Source organism: Mustela lutreola, chromosome 1 (assembly GCF_030435805.1).
Source record: "Mustela lutreola isolate mMusLut2 chromosome 1, mMusLut2.pri, whole genome shotgun sequence".
NCBI lineage: Eukaryota > Metazoa > Chordata > Mammalia > Carnivora > Mustelidae > Mustela > Mustela lutreola.
Window position 1 is genome coordinate 74,701,733 of NC_081290.1, and position 8,627 is coordinate 74,710,359.

Below are 8,627 nucleotides of genomic sequence, written 5' to 3' on the forward strand. Positions count from 1 at the left end.
ATTTTCTCCATCCACTTACTTTTAATTTATATGCCTCTTTATATTTAAAATATTTTTCTTTTTGGCATAATGCAATTGGGTTCTTTTTTTTTATTATTATTCACTCTAAGAATCTTTCCCATTTAAATGGTGGATTTGGACTATTGTTTTGCAGTGATTATTGATATATTTGGGCTCATATCTACCATACTTGTTATCGTTTTTTTATTTGATGCTCATATTGTTTCTATTATTATCTTCCACTCTTTTTCTCCCTTTTGTAGTTTTAAATAAGCATTTTATAGAATTACGTTTTTTCTCATTTCTTGGAATATAGCACATATTTTTTGTGTTTGCCTGAGGATTTGCAATAAATAATTTACAGTTAATTTAAGTCCACTTTCAAATGACAGTATACCACTTCACCAGTAGTGTGAGTATGCTATTATAAAATAAACCTAATTCTTTCTTCTTGTTCTTTGGATCATTGCTATCATTCTTTTCACTTATAAAAAAGCATATAAAGCACATATGGCATATATATAAGCATACACACTGGAATACATTATTGGTGTTATTATTTTGAAAAATTTATCTGTTGAATCAATTAAGCATAAGAAAAATGTTTTTATTTTATTCTCATTCATTCCTTTTTGGATGCTCTTCCTTTATGTAGATCTGGGTTTCTGACCTATATTATTTTCATTGTCTCTAAAAAATATTTTTAGAGTCAATACCTCTCCACATTGTTCAGATTCTGAATTATCTTTCCATAATTAAGTTAATTTATGTACACTGGCTTGTATTTCACAGAAAAGAATCTATCTTTAGGTTACATATAGGAATGGATATAATTTGAAAATGTTACGAAGATAGTTCTAAATCTCAGCTAACCTCTCCCACAAATTGCAAATACTCACTTACTCTTCAATGAAAATAAAGACCAAAACCAAATGTTTAGGCCTATCACTGTTTGAGATTCTGGTAGCTAAGTAATCCCTGAAAGAGCAGTAAGCCATGATTATTGGAAAGCTCAGAACACTAGCCAGCCTTAACTGCAAAACATTTAATAGAGGGCCACAAATTTTGTTTTCCTAAGAAGATATAGAATTTATAGGTATCATTTGGTAATGCATTGAAATGGCATTACCTAGTATGAGTGTTGCACAGAAACTCAAGGTCACCTCTTCCTGAGCCATTATTTTGCATAAGCTTTCACTATCATAGCATGGTCCTGCTCTCCAGTTTTATAGGCAGTCACTAAGGAATACTAGCCTCTTTCCTTCTGTAATCTGTTGGCATGTCCATGACCATCCTGCAGCCAGTGTCTCCAAATAGGTATTTCAGGGACAGCCATACACCCCAATTGTTAAACTTCTTTAAAGTAGGCAATCCAATCTTGTTTTTTCTAACCATGTATTTTTGTGCAAACACATTAGAATCCATGGCTTTCAAGTTAGCCAAAATCTGACCTGAGAAAACTTGCAGAAATTCAAAAGCATCAATATCAGTTAATCCTGCCTTCTCTAGAACGTCTGGAATAGCATATATTGTTTGAATAAAAGTTGATCTTTTAGATCCTGAGATACTTACACAAAATCCCTAAAAAATGACCTCCATTTATAACCCATGGCCAGAGCTTTTTCATCTGCCATAATCAACACTGCTGATTCACCATCGGTCAGGAAAAAAGAGTTTGCAGCTGTCGTTATACCACAGGGCTTGATGAATACAGGTTTTTGTTTGGCCATCTGCTCCAGGCAGAAAGGATGAGCATAATTATCTTCGGTAACTATATATTTTCTTGGTACTTTTTAGAATACAACATGGGAAAGGAGTCCTTCGCCCTGTGTTTTTAGGGTCAGGCTGTGGAAACAAAGTACATACTTAGAAAAAGCCAAGGCAGTGACCAGTTGGTATGCAGAGTGCCCATCGTCTCACCAGAGGGTGCTCAAGTGGTGAGAAATTCAATCTGAATTTAGAGGTTAAAGACAGTGACTGACCCAGAGTCTTGGCCTTACTGAGATCAAGAATCATTTTCCTCACCTTGCTTGAATGAGGAATAGAGATGTCCAACTCTACACTACCTCCCACAACTGCATCACACTGGCCAGAAACAATCAAGCCAACATCTATGGCCCTGGCTTGGTTGACAGAGATGCAAACTAATATGAGCAGGAGTCTTGTCAGAGAAGCCAGCTCCGAGGGCAGCCTCTCTACCACATTGCTTGTTTTCACTTCTTGTATAATTGTGCCAATATAATCAACAACTTGGTTTGGAACACTGGTATGATGCATCAAACCCAAAAGTGCTCTTCTAGCCTAATCATGCCTGGTAGCAAAGGAGTGCAAACAAAATCCACCACCATGGTATTCTTTATACGTATTGGGGTTTGACTAAAGTTGTCTTGGATGTGGATGCCTGGGGCAGCTCACAGCTGGGAAGAACAGCTCAGAGTTCCTGAAGAAAATGTTACGGCTTTTTTTTTTAAAGTAGGAAAAATTTTAAATGGGTAAGTCAAGATGGAAGTAATATTGAAATCCTCTCATGTTAGTTTCCGCCATCCAGGCTCCTGCTGGGATAAAGGTCCAGAGCCCAGTGACAGGACTCAAAAGGACCAAGAGCCTATTGGCCTAAAAAGGACACCTCCCACCCGCCAGAGTCTTCTAGGGTTCCGGGTCCTTGAGGGCTGCCCTTTGACTGCCTGTCTAAAAACTTCAGCATCCCTCCACAGGCTTCCTTCCTTCCACTGGAGAAAGAGTCCTTTAGGCCGCCTTACACAGAAAGGAGGAGCAGGATGAAGAGGTCCGCGACCACTTGGCATCAGGGGTTTTAGTCAGGAAGTGCTCCAGAGCCTGGCTGTACTGTGCGCCCGGAGAAAAACCCTCTCTGGGCAGCCTCAACTTGAGGCGTTTGAACTTCCGTGCTCTTTGGGTGGAACTAGTCAGCTTCTTCAGTGTCTCAAGGATGGTCCTCTGCTCTGGAGAGGGCGGCTGAGGGCACCCCAGAGTCCTGGGTAGAAGGCCTGTGGAGACCCAGGGGGCCCCCAAACCATGCCCCTTGTGTAAATAACTGGTTAACGTTTCTTGCCAGACCAATCTCCTGGCCACTATTGCTGTCAGCTTTTGTTTGTGTGAGCAAGTGTTTATTTCTCCTTCACCTTTGAAGGATAATTCCATAGGGTACAGAATTCTAGCTTGGTAGGTGTTTTTTTGTTTGTTTTGTTTTGTTTTTTTCCTCCTTTAAACATTTAAAAATTTCACTCTATTCTGTTCTTGCATGGTTTTTGAGAGGTTGGATGTAATTTCCATCTTTGTTCCCCTTTAGGTGAGGTGCTTTTTTGTTTTCTAGGACTTCATTCAGAATTTTCTGTAGTTTGAAAATGATGTGCCTGGGTATAGGTGTTTTGTTTGTCCGTTTTTGTTTTTGGCATTTATCCTAATTGATTTTCTCTGAGACTCTAGATCTGTGGGTTGGTATCCAACATTAATATGGGGAGATTCTCAGTCATTCCTGTTTCTTCTTTTCTTTTTTTCCTAAAGTTTTAGTTAGCAAGTTTCCTGGAGTATTTAAAAATGGTTCCTGCCTTCCTCTATTCCCCCCAAAGGAGACCCAGATAATTTTTCTCTGGTATTTACTGTGAAAGCCTGATAGACTTCACTGAAGTGAACCTTGACAGAGGTGTGGAGGCCCTTCTCATGACTGGGTTCCCAGGGAGCTTTGAACTCTCAGACTTGTGCACACCGAGTCTCCAGAAATTCTTCAGTTATAGTTCCAGTTTCCTACCTCTCCCTTCCCACTGAGGTTCTAATGGTAGTTTCATCTGAGTATCCTAAGATTCCTTGTGTTCTGTCTGGGGGACCGTGGTTTACCCTATGCCCTCCCCTCTTTTAGGGATTAAAGAACAGTTTATTTTTCAGTTTGTTTATCCTTTTAGTTCATAGAACAGCATGACAACTTTTAAGATTGTTATTTACAGAACAAGAAACTGGACCTAAATATGTCAGTTTAACATATAATCACTTGCTCATGATTTAATACCTATATAACAAGATCTGCATCCCTTCCTTGCGAGAGATATTGTGGCGCTGCACCAATATTTCCTAAGCCAGAAGTCTAAAGTCATTCTGGACACTCAGTCCTCCTATTTCCTGTCTCATAAGAGAACAGAAAGCACTAGAAGAAACTGGTTTATAGGGTTTTTCTTTATCTGCTTCCAGCTGTGAAACAATGACCTTTACCCTTTTCTCCATTTTTATGGTCTGCTTAGAAACTGAGTATATAAATATCTCTTGTTCTCAGAAGCTCACTGGTGAATAGCTTAACGTGTGTGTGTGTGTGTGTGTGTGTGTGTGTGTGTGTGTGTGTATGGAGTGGAGAGGGGCATAGAGCAGGAAGGTTAAGTTATTCTTGTATTATAAATCTTTACATTTGTATAATAAATCTTTACACTTGATTCTCAGCTCTCGACCCCTTGCTACTCCTAAAATTATGGATCAGATTAATAACAATTATTTTCTTCTCTTATCTTTAAATAGCTTAGAAGACTTTTTAAATAATGAAAGGTTGAACTGCTTTTTCATTGGGGGCAAGACAAAGGAGAGAAGAGAGAAATTCTGAGCACGTTTGTTTAGTCATACTTAATGTTTCCGTGATTTCACAAAGGTCAAAACCTATAGTCTCCATGAAACCATGCCTCAAAATATTATAACCAAGCCTGTCATAGTCTGCTATTTTGTTGTCTCAAAGTGTACTAGAAAGTAGTTAGGATCAGGTACCAATTACTAAAGAAAGTTTGTTTGTTAAAGAAAAGGTAAATAGTTTAGTCTATTTACAAAAATGTCATGATGGTGGTGAATAAGTATAACATCACTATATATAGCTAGAACAATCATTTAATTTTGGTGTTGTAGAATATATTTCTTGTTTTCTTTGTGAAAGTTTAATTTTTTTTAAAGATTTTATTTATTTATTTGACAGAGAGAGATCACAAGTAGGCAGAGACGCAGGCAGAGAGAGAGAGAGAGAGAGAGAGGAGGAAGCAGGCTCCCTGCTGAGCAGAGAGCCCGATGCGGGACTCGATCCCAGGACCCTGAGATCATGACCTGAGCCGAAGGCAGCGGCTTAACCCACTGAGCCACCCAGGCACCCGAAAGTTTAATTTTTAACACAATTTTTTTACATACCTTTTTGTCTCTTCTAGAAAAATTAAACATTATTGTTTCTGCCTTATTGATTTGCAAAAAGTAGTCCTAGGCAATAGCTCTGCACACTCACCAGTGTCCTATTATTTGCTGGAATTCAGGGATCATTTTATGCATTTATCACCTTGTAGTGTTATTCAGCAAAATGCTATGACAATATTTGTATAGCATACAGAGACCTAAAGATCCCTAGGTGGTGTTTTTCACTCTGATTGAATTGGGGTATATATTGGCTCTTCAATGGATAAAAAACAAGAAAGTAATTTTGCTAACCAAATAGCTTAGTGATCACTATATTTCTTTATAGGAAAAAAAAGGAGGTTCAGGGGATTTTTCAGTGATATCTATTCACTTAATCCTTTACCAAATAAGCTTCTAAAAATCAAGGAACTGATTCTTCCACCTCCCAGTACACACATTTTATTTAAACACATGTCAATAAGTTACTCTAACAGAAAAAAACAATGTGAACCCAAGTATAGAAAGATGTGTATATATGTGATCCTTGTCTAGATGCATAGGATCATAATTTAGAAAATAGAAACGATACTGCATATTGAAGTTATACATTATAACTTCACTGAGCTAAATACCAGAAACATTTTCACATTTCCATTAAAATGCCTGCTACCATACAGCGTTACTATGAAGCTGTTTTAAAATTTATTAAGTTAAGTTATTGTTGAACTATATGCTATTTCTAAATTCTCATAATCACAACAATGTTTCAGTGAATGTCATTTTATTTAATTACTAACTTCTTAGGAATAAAGTTATAGAAGAGAGATTTTTGCCAATGAGTCATTTTATATTTTTTGGCATAGTCACCAGTCTTGTTATTAACATTATATTTGATAATTACTTTTTCAAAGGACAAATATAACAACGATGTTTTCATTTGAATTATTTTTATTAAATTCAAAGAAAATTAATTTAGTATGGTTAGATGTTATATTTTTATCCATTTAAGTTTTGTATATTTGGGCACCTAGTTGGCTCAGTGGATTAAGCCTCTGCCTTTACCTCAGGTCATGATCTCAGGTTCTGGGATGGAGGCTTCTGTCAAGCTCTCTGCTTGACCAGGAGCTTGCTTCCCACTCTCTCTCTGCCTGACTCTCTGCCTACTTGTGATCTCTCTCCCTCTCTGTCAAATAAATAAATAAAATCTTCCAAAAAATATTTATATATTCATTACCTTTCCCCAGTTTCAACTAGAACATTCATTACCTTGTTTTGTTTTGGTTTTTAACATTTTTATTTATCTATTTATTTGACAGAGAGAGAGAGGGAGGGAGAGCTAATGGGGGGAGCGGCAGCCAGAGGAGAGAGAGAAGCAGGCTCCCCACTGAGAAGGGAGCTTGATCCAGGGCTCAATTCCAGGACCCGGAGATCATGACCCGAGCTAAAGGCAGCTGCTTCACCAACTGAGCCACCCAGGCACCCCTCATTCATTGTTTTTATATAACTTCAATTATTTTTATAATCTGCTAGATATGAGGCAAGTAGTATCCTTCATATTCCTTTTGCTTTTTATTCTTCTGTTAAATTTTATTTCACACTGAAAACTTAACATATTGATTTCTATCAACTATTTTTAATAGTACACTTTTATTAACATTTAATTTGATAGCCCCTTTCTGTCCCAAGACCGAGTACATGCATATTGTAATTTATATTTTCTGTTGTTTGCCTTTAGAGTTATTTCTTTTATTTTTAAATTTTGCCCATTTAAAATGTTTGAAATGTACACTGCTGTATAATGTAAGGTAGAGCATATTTTGAAAGTTCATTTGTCTTTTTTTTTCTAGTAATTTCAAAGACTCCCTTGATTAATCTTTAATTATAAATATATATTTACTTTTTTCTACCAAATTAATGCTTTCAAATTATTTTATAAAATCTCATTGCATTTTTAATGGAATATTATTAAATATTTACATTTTTATGGTAATTATTATCTTTGTCTTTTTTTATATTGTCAAATATTTTATATTTCAGTAAAATTTATATAAGAATTCTCTAGCTTTTTTGTTTTTTAAAGTTGTATTATAAACTTTATATTTTTATATCCAGGGTAGATCTGTATTTTCCATTTGTTTGATTATGCCATATTATTTTCCACTTATTTTGATATAGAATATTATTTTTCCTCATTTGTCATTGATGTCATTAATTATATAAAGTTACTTTTGAATTGTTAACTAACCTTGTTTTCCTGTAATAAACTAAACTTGATTACATTTAATAAGATATATGATATGGATTTAATTCTTTATAAGATTTCTACTTGGATTTTAATAAATTTGTGTAAGTTGTAGATTTCATATTATGATAATATTTTCCAGGTTTAATATCAATTTTGAACATAATATGAAAAGCTTTTTGTTTTTTCTAAGTTGTGCTTATGAAATGTTAATTAAATGTTTCTTCAAGGGGAGCCTGGGTGGCTAAGTCTGCTAAGTGTCTGCCTTTGGTTCAGGTCATGATCCTAGGGTCCTGGGATTGGGCCTTACATTGGGTTCATTGCTCAGTGGGGAGCCTATTTCTCCCTCTCTCTGCTTGCTGCTCCCTCTGCCTGTGCTCATTCTGTCTCTCCGTCAAATAAATGAATAAAATATTTTAAAAATGAGTAAATAAATAGATAGATAAATGTTTCTTCAGATGTTGAAATAGTATGCTTTGGGGTACAGTACCTGGGGGGCTCATTGGTTAAATAGCTGCTTCAGCTCAAGTCATGATCCCGTGGTCCTGAGACGATGTCCCACATCAGGCTCCCTGCTCCCCAGGGAGTCTGCTTCTGCTTTTCCCTCTCCATCTGTCCCTCCCCACTTGTGCTCTCTCTCCCATTCATTCTCTCTTAAATAAATAAATAAAATCTTAAAAAGAATGTTGAAGTAGTATGTTTTTAAAATTGGCTGGTAATCACCTTTAATTTTAATAATATTTCTATAAACTTACTCCTAATTTTATTTTTTATTCTATTTTTTTAAGCTCTCCTTGAGACAATATAATTTATTGATTTCCATCTTATATAAAACAACCCACTCTTTTCAGCATTTATTAGTATATAATTATGAAGAAAACTTATTCTTAATTGAAACTACTTATGATTCTGTCAGGCCCATTTGGATTCTAGAAACAACATATTCACACATAGTAATACTGCTTCAGTCCATATAGCAGGTGAGGAGGAAGACAACTAACTTTGAGTGGAATCATGAGCAGGAAAGTGTTATTTTCTTTATTATGCTACATAAAGGTTTGTACATTTTACTGCCCTGAAATTTCAAACAAACAGAAATTAATATTTTAAGATTATACTTATATGTCAGAAAGAGAGAGAGAGAATGTACAAGCGGGTGGAGCAGTAGGCAGAGAGAGAAGCAAGCTCCCCTCTGAGCAAGTAGGCCAACGCAGGACCAAATAGAACTTAACTTTTAAAA

The 8,627-nt window shown here is 36.0% G+C and overlaps 1 pseudogene; it reads right to left on the reverse strand.

Annotated features, from left to right (window-relative positions):
- Nucleotides 1–1,177: 1,177 nt before the first annotated feature.
- LOC131822566 (trifunctional enzyme subunit beta, mitochondrial-like) lies at nt 1,178–2,704 on the reverse strand (annotated as a pseudogene).
- Between the last annotated feature and the right edge of the window lie 5,923 nt (nt 2,705–8,627).